General features: G+C 41.0%; 1 protein-coding gene across 11 annotated transcripts in view; it reads right to left on the bottom strand.

Moving 5' to 3' along the window:
• Positions 1 to 17,465, bottom strand: part of TBXAS1 (thromboxane A synthase 1) — a 234,713-nt gene that overhangs the window by 163,360 nt on the left and 53,888 nt on the right. The window lies entirely within an intron of this gene.

Genomic DNA, 17,465 nt, shown 5'->3' with positions numbered 1-17,465 from the left:
CTAGTATAGAGATATAATTGCAAACTTACTATTTTTACTAGGACTATTGTCTAGATAACACTTACCCCTGCTAGGCCCTTATTTTACTTCATAGTAAATGTCACAGATGACACCTATTCAGGCTTCTAGGAACCTTTGTCCAAACCAGAAAACATGTCATTAAGAAGACATGTACAAAGAGAATTACAATTTGTTCAATGTGTGTTCATGAAAAGCTCCATATGAGGTCTTACAGACTCACTGCAGTTTCTGATCCTTTGATAAACATATATTTATAATAAGTCAAGAAACTAGAAAAAATAGAAAGGAACAATGGATTTATTTCTTTTTACTAAAGTATGTAATTTCCACTAAAAGTCTTCTAAGTTGTCTTCCTTCCAAACCAAGTGTAATTCTCTCCTACACAATCTCTACTTACATGTAATTCCACTGGATCGCTAACAACCTTTGCTGCCTTAATATTACTGCATCCTCAAATTACAGCAGGAAAGCAGAGAATTACAGTGCTCTCTATAGGAGGGAGTTCATTGTACAATAGAGGAACACTGTAATGTGGATTTTCACTGTGAGCTCCATGTCTCAGATAGCTTAGCATAAGCATTCAGCACATCTCACTAACAGTGAATGAACTTTATTCATTTTCATTGCTGGCCTTCCTTAAGAGAAGCAAAACAGTCATTGCATAATTTGAAGAAATGGAAACAACTTCTTGTAGGACATACAGACATGGCAGCTAAATCTACGGAAAATGAAGATTTGGGGAGTACTCTAACAACACAGCAACACACAACACAGTTTCTGGGGTAACAAAGGGGCATTCAAAGAAATGAGAGTGGACTCCTTTACCAAGAAAGGGACTCCTTCCTCCAAGGAGCTTTTCCACTTCAGAAGAGTGTCCCCTTCCTTCTCAGACCCATCAACAGCAGATTCCTTCAGACCATGAAAATGTCATTTTAAAGGATAAAATATATTAACCAAACCCATTGTGACAAAGTCTGTCTTGGGTGCCACTGAGTGCAAACAGACTTTGAAATAAAAAAAGTAACTTTGAAATAAAAAAATTGCACACACTTCTGTGCAAATCTTGCACCTTCACCTACTGAATTAGGATGACAATGATTAAGCTTTCTTTTCTGATGCAAACTCTGGGCCACCTCATACTGCTCACTAGGGCCTAAGTAGGCACTATTTAGGTGGGCTTCAAGAAAACCTCATCTGTGGGACAAAAGATAACTCGTTCAGTGAGCAGTATCTTGGCCTACTCAGAGACATTCCCCTCATATAGTGCTAGGGGTCTCTGCCATTGTTTATGAACTCTTTATAAAATCCATGCCACCTAATTTTCTGTGACCACCAAGTTTAAAACTATGAAACATACACTTAAGATGATCACAAGTGAAAGAACTTAAGATAATCACAAACTCAGCTCTCAAATTTTGATCTTTTATTTTGATGATGCTAAGACACAGAACTGTATCCAAACCAAAGCACTAAACAGCAGAGTCCTGCATCGAGGGAAGAGACCTGGAAAGATCACTACATGTGACAGAATTAATCATGCCACTTAATGCATTACTGAAAGATACCAGGACTATTTCTGTATTTTAACATGGCCAAACAAGCTCAGCTTCCTCTTGCTTAATTTCCACCTTGTATGGATGCAGCTCTCAAGTACAAAAAGAGAAAAACGTCCCCACAGATTGTAGTGGCCTCTGATGGAGAGCAGAGCATGCTGCTATCTGCAGCATGGACAGGCCAGGCATAGGCATGACAGGTCCCTTTTGCTCCCATCTATCACATGGCACCTCTGTAAAAGCCACAAGGTTAAGAACAGACACGTCAGCTTGACACACAAGGCTCGAGGCGAGCCCATACATTCAGCAGGGCAGGAGGGGGAATGTGTCTGCAGAGCAGAATTTTCAGCCTAGCCATGGGAACAAACACTCCTAGTGCTTCATCCTGCTCCCAGAGTGACATGGCACCCGGTAGGACAGACCTACCCAAAGCACTGTGGACAGAGATGGGCTGCAAGATCCTGTACAGTATGCTTCTATCCCTTTGGGAATACAACAAACTGTAGCCCCAATAGCCACATTACTGCAGGCAGTTGACTCTTCACCTATTTTAAAATAACTGCTCCAGTAATATCTTGTTTTCATAAGGGAAGTTACTCTTCGTGTTCTGTCTTGAAGCCAAACACTGTTTAAGACCCAAGACACCCATGTGGTAGCTTGTAGGAGCTGAGCACAAAAACCAGAAACACTAGAAAGCCTTATCAGGCCTCCCTGGGAAGGGATTAGGAAGAGACAGACAGAAACACACAATGCCAATCCCTGTGTGGGCTATAGAGAGGACTGCAGAGAGCATCAGGAGCTGATATAGCACAAGGAAACTAAACAGGAGGCTGGAGTGGAATGAGAATTTGGGAGCTCTAGCAATCAGTAAGATCACTGGCTAGTACAGGATGTGTCAAGCACAGTCAGAGTTTCAACTGTGACAATTTCATAAACAGAAGAACTCCGGTTTGGAGATGGGGACTCAATTGGCTCCTGTCAGCCATTCATTTCTGTTTCTAAATCATCACCTCGTTAAGCCATCTGGGCTTGCTTCTTTTTTTAATGAATGATGCTGAACACCTGCAAATACCAGGTATTTTCCAGAGGAACCAATGCATTTATCTGTCCTTTCATAACTGAATTAATCTGCACATGGGAAAGGAGAAGGGTGATTGGCACCCTCATTCAGTACAACACTTATGCAGGCCTAGATGCTCAGCATAAGGCCACAGTCAAGGGCAACTCCTCCTCCAAATCCCTGTGAATTAACCACATCCCTAAGAGACTGGGCCACTGGCAGAAAGTAACCTCTGCCAGGAATATAAAACAACTTTTCCATCACACCATCCCCATAAAGCAACCAACTGGAGAGACTGGAGAGGAAAACAGCACAACCAAGCTCCTGATGAAGCCATCATCTCAGATGGAAAACTGTCAGCACTCTTTCACTCTCCTGCTTTTCTTATGTACACGGTACACCTCTACAGAGCGGAGGGTCTGCACATTCCCAGGCCCAAGAGGACCACTTATTTTAGGTAGTGCTTTCAAAGCAGGGGCTTTCTTCTGAAGGTCCTCAGAGGAAAGGGGACCCCTGTTTGGTAAATGGTAAGAAGACAAATTATGGGACATTTGAATGACTACATCTCTCCAGAAGTAAGAATCAAAATAAAATGATATGCAGTTAGAAGAGGTGCTCAAAGTTTAATCTGTCTGACATCAGTGTTTGTCCCACAAGAAAAGGCATGGAGGAGTGACCACTAAGCAATGTGACATCCATTCATGTCCTTGGAAGTAGAGGGGTAATCCCACCATACAACTGGGAATAGCATGGGACACCCTACAAAAACCATGGGGAAGCTCCTGCCAGTGCAACATTTAGCAGCAGTGCTAGCTGATCTCCAAAGCGAGCACTCGCTCAACGTGAAATACTGGAGTGACCAGAAGGAGAAGGGATTCCAGATCTACTGCCAGGACTCCAAGGTCCTTTCATAGACACAGGACAGTTTAGCTGCCTATACTTCATGGATTAAACTGGGAGGTTTTACCAATTGTGCTGGTTTAGGCTAGGGTAGAGTTATTTTCGTGCACAGTGGCTAGAATAGGGGTATGTTTTGGATTTATACTGAATATGGGGTTGATAATATAGAAATGTTTTTGTTATTGCTGAGCAGAGCTTATACAGAGCCACTCTAAAAACTTGGCTTCTTCATCATGGATTTGTATTAATGCCTCTTTTTTACTCAGGATATAAATTACAGGGTTGATATGGAAGTAAAGAGCAAGACCCAGATGAAGAGCATATATATCAGTCCTCTGATTCTCCTGCCAAAATTTCAGGCTAAAATGTTATACCTACACCTCCTTACTTACATATAGGAAAGTATCTCTATATATTCATAACAACCTCAGGTTATTATTTATACGACAATGTAGGATGCACAAGAGAGCCGGGTCCCCTAAAATACAGGCAAATGCCTCAGCTCCTGCAGAACAAGTCATTTCTAGAGGATGATAGAATAAATTCAATTAAAGGAACAGATATCAAGCAGTGTCTTTAGAACAGAGTTCCTCTCTCCCACAAATCCTTAACAGAGTAGCTGGACTTTTCTTCGTTACATGCCAAAATCTTTGTGCCTTGTAAAAGAAAGAGGCAGGAAAAGGAATGTTAACAACCTCTTTTAACAGTAGCCAGTTGTCAGAGGGGGTGGGAGAAAACAGGCCACACGGAAAACAATTGCCAATTTGTGGTCTTGACCATTTAAAAATGGATCCCAAAATAGTCTGCTGAATTGTTTTACCCGGAGCAAAATTACCCACAAATACATATGCATGCACACAAAAACAACATCTCTTGACGCAGTGCTGATGGTGACTGCAGTCAAGGAAGAAGCATTATTGCATTCCACATTGTGAAAAGACCACAATGTAGTAATTATTCTGAAAGGTTTTCACAAAGCACAATTATTAAGCTAACATTATCCTCTTATTGTTTGTTGCTATGGAGATAATATAATCAATATATTTTCTGGATTGATATTTTTAATACTACTAGCACACTGCCCAATATAGCAAGATTTACCTCAATGCATTAACTGATTTTAGTTTATGATTGGCAAAGTATTGAGGCAATAGATTGCAATCCATCTCATGCCTATTATTCTATCAAGACACTTAATGTCAAAATCTCTGCCACAAAAGCAAGTTTACTTGTTGAAAATGAGAAAAAGGATAACAAATCTGTCAGAAGAGATACAATCTTTTAAGCATGAATTTAACACTTATTTCTATTTTTCCTAAACCAAATGAAAGTTACCAAACCGACTACAAAAGTAGTAGAAAAGCAAGTTGGGTTTGAACTCTCAACTTAAGGTACTTATTTATTCCAGTGGGGATGTTTTGAGGCATTATCCTCCTACATGTAACATAAGCTTTTCCTGCAGCAACAGGGACTCTGGGAAGGTGGCATTGATTGTGGCACTGTGCCAGAGTCCACGGGGTGCCGATGCAGTCCACAGCCCTTGTCACAACCTCTTCCTGCACAAGGTCAGGAATCACTGGATACCTTCTCCCACACCCAGTGAACACAGAGGGCACTTGGCTTTTGGTCTCAATGAGCAGGGAGGCAAAATTGTTGCAGCCACAGCCCTCAGTTTCCTTGCCCATAAAACTGCAAGCACACTTCCTGTCTTTCAAGTCCCCCTCTCCACATGATAAACTTTCAGCGTATCAAGGGAATGCTCCTGTGTTAGGACAGTGGCAAGTCCACACAAACCCAAGTCTCCAACCCTTGCAAGACAGTAATGTAATATAATATATTAAGAGGCTTCAATTCTGACATTTGTTCCAGTCTGTTAAGTTGCCTATCAAAAAAGGGCTCATCACTGTGAAACATCTTAAAGCCTTTTAACATATATTTGCTGTAATTGTTCAGAGAAGGATTTTATCATGTTTTCCCCTCCCATATGGCCATATTGTGACCTTTTCATCTTTTTGGTCATAGAATAGCTTGGGTTGGAAGGGATCTTTAAAGGCCTTCTAGTGCAACCCCCCTTCAATCAGCAGGGACACCTTCAACAGGATCAGGTTGCTCAGAGCCCAGTCCAAAGTTTTTAGGGATGGGAATCCTCAGTTTCCGGAAACCTGAGTCCCAAAGGTAACCATATTTTTTCAGCATAGTATATGCTTAAAACAAAATTAAGTGCAGTGGGCTAGACTTTGCATAACTAAATAAAAGGAGTTGTAGCAACATTTAGAAGTACCAACACCTGTTAGCTCCTGTGACAAATCCTATGGTGACACTTTTGGGTACCAAAGTATGGCCTTAGCTTCCTTGGGTTAGACACCAGTATACAAGCATTTTGTCCATGGAGTGTACAGATGCTTGATAGAATGTGAAATCACAGCAATTCCACCTTCTCCCTTCCCTAAAGGCACGGGATTGGGTGGTCTTGTCCTTCTACGTAAAATAGGCTGGGGCTCAGTAATGTAACTTTTGGACTGTCTGGAGGGGATCCATCAGGAATGATCATGCACAGATTAAATATGTTGCCTATGCAATACAACACATCTGGCCCTTCTGGCCCAGGGGATAAGTAATAGAGTTAGGAATGCACATGTACAGCCCATCCCTGGCAAGTCTGCTGTGCTGACACTAATCCATGCAGATCTAGGGCTGGTTTGTGAGCCACCTCTGCCCTCCCTGCTCAGGCTGGCACACGTCATTGTCTTCCATCACATTTCTCAGTGATGCCACTTGTATTCCAAACAATACCATTGCTATCTGGGCATGTGCCACAGTGTACAAAATAACCACATACATTGGGTTGCTCGTCTTCCCACCTTGTGTATTTTTACGCTGATTTATAAGTGTTTTTTCTGCTGGACAGAGCTTAGACAAGAATGCTAGAGACTGCCCTGGTTACAGAAAGGGTTAGAGTTTCAGCAGTGTGTGGGTGTGACATCGCTGTGAGGAGTGCTCTCAGCAGCAAAAGTCAGGCACCTTTCTGGTCCCTCCCTTCCCGGAAAGAGCGGGGGAAGGGAAGTGGCTTATTTGGCCTTTAATTTCCTCCTGGTGCTAAAACTAGCATGGATACTTATTCAAACAGGCTACTGTCACATGTACAGCCTTAAAGGACACCATCTGCTAGTGCATCCACACAGTAAAGTACTGCTTAAGACACACCTCTCTGTCAAGTATAAAGAAAAACCTCATTTGTTTCAAACACTGACTGCCTGTTGTCCCCACAACGCCTTAGCACGCAACAGCCCAGAAATTCTGCAAAAATAAAAACTCATTTAGCTGGAGTCAGGCAGGGAATATCAATTTTGGTAACAGGAATGATACAATTACATTCCTGAGCAATTAGTCTCAATAACAGACAGACAGTATCTCGAGTAAATTGTCTGCAGGCCAGATTTTACCAGTCTTATTCATACTGAGCAGAGCCTACTAGCAAGACCTCCTTCATCTCAGTGCTGAGGGACTAAGATACTGCTTAGCAAAAGTAAAGCAATCAATGTCAAGCTGAAAATGCTGAGTTTCGTCTCACTTAGCTCTGCTAAACGCTGTAATTGCTGAGTGCCTCTTTCTAGCCACTTTTTAAATTGATCAAATAATGAACATTATTATTGTTATTATTATTATTACTCCACAACACAGAGGTTGAACTTTGCTGTTGGAGGGTAACCTCACATATAGCAGAGTCATGCAGCAGCAGAAGACATGGCACTGAGACATCTGCTGGGGGGAAGTCCCATCCCTGCACAGCAGGACTTCTCCTGGAGCTCAGATTTGCCAGCCTACCTGTCCCCAGACACCATACTGACCCAGGAAGATACTGGGATCCTCCAACCTTAACTCCACAACTTTTCCTTCACACACTAGACAAAATTTCTGCACCAAAAGGGCTGTCAAGCACTGAGCAGGCTGCCTAGGGAAGTAGTTGAGTCACCATCCATGGAGGTATTTAAAAGACACGTAGATGAGACACTTAGAGACATGGTGGTGGATTTGGCACTGCTGGGTTAACGGTTGGACTCGAGAATCTTTTGCAAGCTAAAAGACTCCATGTACAACACAGCCTTAGTGAGAACAGAGGAAGGACAGCTTTGCACAGGTCCAACCATGCTGCAAAAGGCTCCTGTAAACTGCTTTCTCTACTGCCTCCACAGCTAAATATAATTGAACCTGAAACACTTGGCCCATGCTTATGCAAAAAGGTGGATTTGAGATGGGAGGTTGGAGGGGAAGCCTGCACCACACGTTGCAGAGCTCCCTTGCCGGCTCCAGAGCAGTGCTGTGCTCTGGGAGACAGGAGCTGTTCAAATGTTTTGACAGAAGACGCCGATTCCTCGGGAATGTTTTTATTCTAGTCGATGTGCCAATTCCGCACAGATTTCCAGCAGAAAGCAGGCAGACTGTCTGGGTCTGCTGAATTAAAACTACTTCACCCAGAAAGAAGAAAAAGTTGTGTTTTCAGACTATTTTTACTCAATCCATCATTGTATTTGTTTTAGTCAGTTTGTTGAATTGTTTTCAATTTTATCTGCAAATTCCATTTTTAGCAGGATCTAAAGACAGGCCAAAAGGCATCAAAACTGTAGATTTAAAATTAGGCTCAAGCAAAAGACATCTGAAGACTTTTGAGATATAATTTTGTACGTCAACAATGCAAAGAGATAAACAGGGAAACTCAAAAATTAACCATGTTTTAACTAGACCTGCTGAGGCTGGTTCTGTAAGAACCCAAAACCTCCATTTTTGCATTTGCGGTTGTCTTTCAAAGGCTTTCTTTTTTCCCTTTGCCTAAGGGAGTTATTTATAGGGCTATTATAATTTGAGGTCTGGTCTTCTCGTGGCAGGTCCTCCATCCAGGAAATGAAATAGCATTAGAAAATGAAATCTCACGTTTATGAGGTCTCAGAGATGGCTCCCTGGGGCACTGAGGAGGGAAAAAAAGAGGTAGGGAAATATAAACACAAATATAACTACAAGATACTTGCAAGGTGCCTAATTCTATCTGTGATGAACTTTATGAGACTCTTTATTAAAATAGAGACCTCTGGTATAAGGTCACCAACAACTTTTTTTCTCCGAAAGCTCTCCCATTTCCCCCTTCTCTGTGATCAAGTGCCTTTTCCACTCCACCTTGGCTGCAAGGTGCTTCTGCCCTAGATTGCCTTCAGAAGTGGAACAAAAATAAGGATAAATCAAGTGCTACTCTTCCTCCTTCTGCCTCATCACACACTTTTCACAACGTACCACATGTTGCAGTATACTAACAGATCAAGGCAGATGTGTTCACATCTCTGCAAAAATCAGGTATCAATCACCAATTTCTTATTCATACCCCTTTGTGCTTCTTTCCTAGACTATTCTCTAAAGCCACAACATCCCTTATCCTGTCTAGGGCTTATCACCCACTGCTTCCTCTCAATATAAAGAAATAAAAGTAAATAGAGGCAAATCAGGGAAGACTTTGGTGCTCACAATCCCCTTTCTCTGTGTGTCCAAGGAAAGACTTCCCTTAACATCTTTTCAACATCTATATTTTTACCCCAACTTACCTTGACAATAGCCCTAAAACAATTAAATCAGTTAGGGTATAGTTAAGTAAGCAAAGCAATACTAATTCTCTTACATTAAGTAGTTTATTAACTGATATCAAAAATGTAAGACATGCAACTCTACAAAACAGAACAACAATAAATTTTCTTTTACTAGTACATAAACATAGGTGTGAAAATTTTGATGGAATGCATTACATAAACCTATCTAATAATTCAAAATCCATTCATAAGAACACACAACAATTAAAGGAAAATATAACTAAAATCAGAATTGATGATAGAATATAATTAAGTGACCTACTCGATAAATTAAATCTTACACCGTAATAAAACAAAATTTAAAATAGGTGTGTATATATAAGTATAATTATCATCATAATTATACTTATAACAATACCTTATCTATTCCAATACATACAAAAGATAATTAGCAAAACTATCAAAGGAATATTCTTAATACAAAAAGAAGGGGGAGATGTTGGAATCCAAAATGGAGGGAATTCTCAGAACTTTGGGCCTGTAAGCCAAAGCTTAGAATTAAACACTGGATTTGATCTGAATCCTTAGAAAAGGTAGATACTAGACACAAGAATGTGGATTTATAGATTAAAGCAGAAACACATTAAGAAAATGTAGAGTTTTAGAGTTTAAGACATAGAAAAAATAAAAGTAGTTACAAAGGTAAACAAGAAGCTTAGAATACAATACTGTAGCTTTGTGTGTCATAACATGATTAACTAAGAGAACTTACACTGTAGCATGATTCCATAAGACTAAGTATTTAAGGACTGGATCAAAAACATAAATATCCTTATTAATAGTGTTTTATTAGTCAATAAATCCTTTAAAAGTCTTATAACTAGGGGTCTTATGCCCTTCTGAACCATATAGTAAAAATGTAAGCTGAACTCAGCCTTCCTAGCTATGTAGAAGATAAGAAAAATAAACCACATAATCTAAAAACTCAGAGAATATTTCAACTCACCATTGTATGTGACTTCTTATGGCTCCTTTACCCTAACTTTCACTAATTCTACCTAAATCAACCCAGGCATCATCCTGCCTATGAAAGTTAACAGTTTTCTAGACTCACAGAAACAAAAAAATGCAATCAGATATAATACACAAAAACTATGATAATTCAGCAAACAGCAAAGACTAATTTGAAATTATTTTAATGTTTCTTTCTTGCATACTTTATCATGAAAATACATAGTTGAAAATATTTTGAAACACGTAGCTCAGTTTCTTTTTCTCTTGTTTATAATTTTCAATTTTCTTGTACTAAGGTAAAACAAGTTACCAATGTTCAGTGAGTTGTTTTTGCTACCTGAATATTTAAAACTGCCCCAGGGCAACTGTCCAAAGAACATTTAACTTTTTCCTCTGCCTTATTATAAATCTCCTAAAATTCATAGTATATTACAAAATTACAAAATCTAAGCAGGAGAAAAGGCTAATAGTTAATAAACAAAATGAACAACTAGAAAGTCCAAGAACAACTGAAGACTATAATTCAATTCACTCATCCATTCATCAGCCTTGTATGATGACAAAGAGAGAAAGAAAATAGAGCAATTTGAAATACATTTATTTTTAAAGAACACAGGTTTGTTTAGGCTTCCTGTTGATTTTTCTTTTCTAAAAACCAACCAACCAAAAAACCACCCAACCACAACAGAAAACCCAGTCAAGTCTGAAAAAAACCTGATTAGATTCCAGCTCTAGTTGATTCTTGTTTCACATTACCATCTAAATTTAGACATGCACCAAGGCCTCTGAGGCTGTGGAAAAACAGATTAACTTTTGAACTTTCTACCTCTCCAATAAGATTGGTCCATTCTTACTCTTCAGTGTCTTTCTAGGCAACTCATGTTTCTGGATCAAGCTGCAGAAATGCTTATAAAAAAAAATTCAAAATAAAAAGCTCTCAAGAAAATATCTTTTCATTTATTTCTGAGAAATTAGGAGAACACTGAGCACACAACGGCCAACTTACACCTGTGCCACTTTGCAGCTATTGAAGCCCTCAGAGCCCTGCACAGTGCCCACCCTACAAACTTGCCCTGCCTTTCCATCACCACATCCATTTGACTAGAGGTCATGAGTATGACCTGATTTCACACTCAGTACCTCTCAGGACTCTACATCCTGCCTGGGAAGGGGGAAAGTGGGAAGAACCCAGAAGGTCATGAGTCTTATAAAGCTACCCGGTGGTGATGCCATCCAAGGTGCATCGCAGGCAACCAGAAGGCAGGCACACAATGAATACCAGGGATTTACCAGCACGTGTTTGAACAGGCAGTTCTCCAAAGCCTTCTATTATTCATTTTAATACAAAGCCTTACAGAAACCAAGCCTAGCTAGATGCAGCAGATCAGACCCACAGCAGCTGTACCTGCCTATTCCTAGAAAGGACAGGGAAGTATCTTGCTTGTCAGCCTTTCAGGATGACTTGCGGTACTGAAAGTCAGCTTCTTATCTGAAAAGACATGTCGTGCTGTAAACATTTCTAGTGGAGCTTGGGTTAGTAGCACTTGTAAGAAAACTCTTAATGAAAATAAATTGTTATGTATTTACCCATATGCTGAGGAGCATATGGCTAATGCACTTAGACACTGCTAATGAAGTTAAGACTGTGCTAAATTTGTTGGCTCATGGATAACAGCTGTTCACAATACCCAATCTGAGCCTTCTATAATTTTAGAATTACAACTGATACCTGGCCATTATTATACAGAGTGGTCTTGCTGACACAGAAAACCTAGATTTCTGGATGTGGGGTTCTCCACATGCAATAAGAAGGTGAACAACATAGGATGCTTCCAAACTCCAAATTGACAGTAATGTGAGTGAGTTACAATTTCATGTAAAATAACAGAGTTGCTGTTATTCACAGTATCCCTGATTCTGTTGCTTTCTTTCCTAATTTCAAGGACTAAAAGATTTTATCTACTCCAACCCCTCTCCTTCCAGGTCAGTGCAACTACAGGCAAAACTGAAGAGAAGACAGTCACACCCAAGAAATAGTCCTGCTTTTTAAGCTCACATGTAAAAGCCCATTGAGTTTACTACAAAAACTATTGGAATCCTCCTGTTCAAACATCCCTACTTTACTGCTTTTCAAGATGAGGATCCCTACTTCTGGAGCCTAATGTAAAGTCCAGATTGTGACTACACTGGCTCTACCTGTATGCTACTACCTTTACAACTACACATTATCCCATTCTCTCAGCCCAAACACTGTGTAGTTCAGCTGTTTGGGTTCACTGCTGCTGCATGTCAGGCCAGAGCTGGCTTTAATTTAGCAGTACACACTGCTTGAAGAGCTGCTGCATAGCAAATTCCAGAGGTTTATGTGCAACCCTCTGGAACATGCAAATGATGATGATGAACATGCAAATATACTCTCCAAAAGACATAATATGTGGCAAACTTCCCTAGACCATTCTCACGAGCCAGGTGTCATTTTAATGATGCAGACCTCTGCTCCCATTGATCTTGGGTAGTCATTTGGTAGCTGCCACCAAAAACCCATCACAGGACAGTGGTCAAGGATGGCATAGAAGGGAAGTATCCGTCAGCGCTGTTATCTTGGGGACCACCTCACTCAGATATCTTCATTCATAGGCCAGAACTCAGGCCTGGCATTAATTCATAGCCCCAGTTGCTCTGTGAATATTGCAAAAAAACATATAAACTCCCTCTGGCCTTGGACTGTCCCAGTCCATTCAAGACAGCAGTGATATCAGCTTCCCCAAGTCTAACAGGCCCCAGAGAAGTGTCCAAAATGTTTCACCATAACCTGATCAAAAAAGAAGACTTATCAATTACAGATAATCATCTTTACCGTTTTGCAGGTAGATAAAAGAGTCCCAAGGTGAAGCAAAAGAAAGAGATTTGCTTACCCAGAAAAGAAGAAAGCTTTGCCCCAATCAGATTTGCCAAAAATCACACTGAGAGTCTGAGGAAAGCCAGGAGCATAATTAGGGAGTCTCTTCTCACTCGATGTGCTGCCTCAAACAACAACAACATCATCCCCTTTCCACTTAAGAGCTACCAGCTGCCTCAACCATTGCCTCTTCCCCTCCATGCAGCATTTAATAAGGCAAGCATGAAGTGTGTCAAAAAGAACAACCAAAGCATGGGTTTAGGGATATCAAAACCATGATGATGCTCATCAATGAAGTCTACATCTCCTTCTAGGGGCAACTGCCGAGATCTTTGGGAAGCATTCACACAGATGAACAAAAATAAATGCACAAAATAAATGAACAAAAATAAATGTTAGAGCTGCTCTAGGAAAAAGCCATGCCATCAGTACACCATTCCTTGTAATACAAAAAGGAATTGCTTCTTCCCTCAAAGGAAAAATGGTATAATCCAGAAGAGCAAAGGCATCTGTCATGACCACTACCACCTTCATTGCATGGGTCACCATTATTCACCAGTAAGGCAGTTTTGATTCATCCCCTTTTTCTATCACATGAAACCTACCAGTTGCTTTGTGCACCCTAATATTGTCTCAGCATCCATAAGTGTTATTTAAAGTTGGCGCCACATTACGGTGTATCTTGCAAACACAGTTATGGGAAACACGGCAAGTGCAAAGAAGCCAAGGGCATCACGTCTCTACAGAAGGGTCTCTGAGGTGCACACACTGCTCCCCAGGCACAGGCTCACCCTGCTGAGACCCCCACCAATGCAGGGACAAGCTGGGGTGAGCTACAGCACAGCTCTACCTGATGCTCATCTCAGAAACTGAGGTCCAGCCCTTGCTGAAGGCTGCAAATAGCATTTAGTCAAGTGGGAGACAGCCAGTTGTCTCGATGTCCTGATTTCCTGCTTTAGGTTCCCACAAAGAGACACTGCACCAACATTGTCAGGTTATCTGACAATGCTAACATCTGATCAAAGGAGGTAACACAGACTATCAGATGAAACTAGGAAAATACACATTTTAAAAGGGAAGAAAGACTGGCTTTATAGATGTAGAAATATACACATAGACCCACATCTAACCCCAGGTTTTCTGTCACGTTGCAGACAGTGAAATGGCTAGGTTTAGATCTATATGTATGCACCACATACATATACATGCCTCCCAGTCTAGGGTGGTGGCATTCTGAGGACGTGAGAGAAGACCTGGATCACCCCAAGAGGTCCGTCCTGGCAGTCAGCAGCCCACAGCAGATGCACACAAGTATCTGGGGGAGATAGAGACAGGATGGTTGGTGATGCCACAGCCAACCTTTCTGGTTTCACAAAAACAGCTATCAAGTTGCAAAACACACACTCCCTATCTCATTCTTCTGTTGTTTATCTGCACAAAGAAACACAAAACCATATGCAGGCTTTCACTGTCAATATAAGTCATTTTATTCTTGTAATTCAATCCAGGTCAGAGCCGGAGATCTCCTTATCCTCCCTTTCCCCCCTTTTTGCTCCCCTCACCATTTGCCTCTCTCCAACCTTGTTTAGGTTTGAATGCTGTGTCATTAAATTCCAGAGCAGTAAACACTGCAGCCTCTCTAAGCACCCACACAGTACTTTCTAAGCTAAAAATTAAACATGGGGTAATTTCATTCCTGCAAGGACTCTGCCTTTTATTTTCCTTTACGTCCAACTTGAAGGATGCTTTTGGCAGATGCGTAGTGAAGAAAGAGAAATGTTTGCTCTCTGCTTCCTCCCTGCACTCCCCCCTTTTCCACTCCCACCCATCAGCCATAAAACAACACAGCCCAGCCAGATCCCAAACTGAAAGCAAGACAAAGCACCCACACAGCCCCCACTTCCATTCAGCAGAAATGGGCCGCTCTGGGGTAGCCCAGGATCTACAAGTAGGCCAGACTGGAATAAACAGAGTAAACAAAGGGTATCCTGTCCGAGCTGAGAGGGTCTAAAGAGAGGGATGTCTTTCATTAACATGCAAGGCAGGGATGCAAGCACACAGACAGTCAAAAGCATCACTGAAGCTTGCTAGGAGTAATAGGAGGGAAGCAACACATGATCACGCCACTGTAAGGACCCAAAGCACATCACTCAGCTGCACGCAGCAGCATATCCCACCTACCAAGGACCAAAACAAGGCAACCCACACACCCACCACTGCCCCAAAACATCAGGAGCAGCCCCAAAGCTGCTGCAGCACAGTGTGCCTCTCCCGGAGGCTGGGCAGGGAGCAGTGCACACAGGTACAGTACCAGGCGACCAGGGCCGTGCAAATGTCAGAGCCAATGACATTTAAAAACAGCATAGCTGTCATTTTAGGAAAGGAATGGGAAAGGGGGAGAAAAGCACAGCACAGCCATAGCAACAGGTTAAGTGTTTGCCAGAGAGAAAGGGTGATGCAGATATGTAGCTTCTCAATTTTCAGAGCATTTGTCACGTAATAAAATCATTAGCCTCGGAATTGATGAAAGAGTTTGGTTTAGTTTTTTCTGCATCCTGCTGCTATAAAGCCCATGCAGATCCATGTGTGAAAGTCCATGCTGTGTATACTCCTGCGTCAACCATTACACAGCTATCACAAACAACCCTCACGTTTTTCCAGACTCATAGGAAAAATGCAGCACATGGAGAGGTGAGCAAACAGTCAGGAATTGTAGCAAAACAGCAGCCTGTCGGCTGCAAGTCTGCTCAGTTATTGGAAAAAATTGAACATGCTGCTTTTTTTAAGCAGCCTAATCATATTTACTATTACATCAGACTTACCCACCACAAACTGTTCTCATGCAATGGAAGAATTTTTAATCTAATATCTTGGACTCAGATAATTTCCCAGCTGCAGAACTGCAATCATTTCCTATCTTCCCATTGCTGAGATAAGCCGATTAACTTGGATATGTTTTAGTTTCAGAGTGTGATTATCTCCCTTTATTTTACTTGAGAGAGAAGGGTTACTTACAGTAAAATAACTTTGTTTTCCCCAAGCCAGCTCTTAAACTCTCCTTTTCTATGTCTTTCCTGTTGCATTGTCCTTAGCCCCTCCACTTTCCACACTTCCTCTTCCTCTCTCAGAGACATTATAGTAACAGCTACTATTATTTTATTGAAAGAAAATACACTGTTCAAGAAATCTCTGAAATAATTCTTGAAAACAAATAAAAATCTCACTAACAAAATATTTTCTTATTTAGAATACCTTTGAAAGCTTATTAAATAACCCCAACCCGGCACTACTGGTAAAATCCTGCTTGTACTGTTCCTTTGTTTTCAGGCACATTTGAAGAAGAAGAATTGCAAAAAAGCATGAGGGCTGAAGCTCTGTTTACATGCAGAGTGCAGCAAAACAGGAAACTCCATTTATTTCAGTAGAAGTGATTTATGCTCAAGTAAGGGAGAAGGCAAGCAAACCCTTGAATTTATACCATTACAAATTGTAAAATACTGCTTACACAATCTTGGTGGGATTTTTTGACACTTAATGTTTTTTCTTAAATTCCCAGGTCATAGATTTACTCTATTATGTCAAAGGGACTTCCTCTCCTGCTTTATTTATTTTCCTTGCATTTCTGGCAATCATATTCTAGGAGAAAAGCCCGAATTCATAAGATGAGGACAATTTTTGGACTGCCAGGCTGCATATGCTGAAGCCCTAATTTCCTTTTATCTTCCAGATATCACTTGTGTTCAGGGCTTTTCAACCTGTGTTAATTTGCAGACCAAATTCAACACTGGAAATGTACAAATTACACATATGCAGATTCCCTTACAGCACATATCAATTCATTCCTCTTAGTCACCATTCATTAACTCCTTTGAAATAAATGTTCATGGTTGAAAAGCACTAGTTTGATAATTTAACGGGAGTGTGGCTCATGTGTTTTCCCTGCACAAGATTAGCAATACTAAAAAAGAGCCAGCCTGTTTAAAAGGGAGACTCTCCAAACAGCTATTTTGGTGCAAAGAGAATGGTTGCATAAACATGGAAGGGCAAGAACTTCTTGAAATTATAGATGGAGCAACAGAACAAATCAACATTTTTCTACTTCCTATTAAAAAAAAGTATATAAAGTAAACCCAACCCCTACTCATGCACAGCAGTGTTCCTCACAGCTAAGCCCCTAAAACCATCCCTATTCCCAGTAAGGTGATGGGCAGGCCCTGGTTCTCCCCTGTGGGAAAGGGAAAGTGGACGATGTCCTCTACTGACTGTAGCGAGGGCACTTGTGTCCCTGGAAACACTCTCACAGACAAGAGCTTGCAGTATAAAAGCACAGCTCCCATTACTGGCTCACTGCTATGGGCACTGTTCTAGGAAAGCAGCCCCAGGAGCAGATACAGAAAAATGGTAAAATACATGAGAGGAGGTAGAAAAATTACCAAGAGCCTGGGCTC

Source organism: Anomalospiza imberbis, chromosome 5, assembly GCF_031753505.1.
Source record: "Anomalospiza imberbis isolate Cuckoo-Finch-1a 21T00152 chromosome 5, ASM3175350v1, whole genome shotgun sequence".
Classification (NCBI taxonomy): Eukaryota; Metazoa; Chordata; class Aves; order Passeriformes; family Viduidae; genus Anomalospiza; species Anomalospiza imberbis.
The sequence above is the reverse complement of the archived record's forward strand: the minus strand, read 5'-3'. Positions and strand labels throughout refer to the sequence as shown.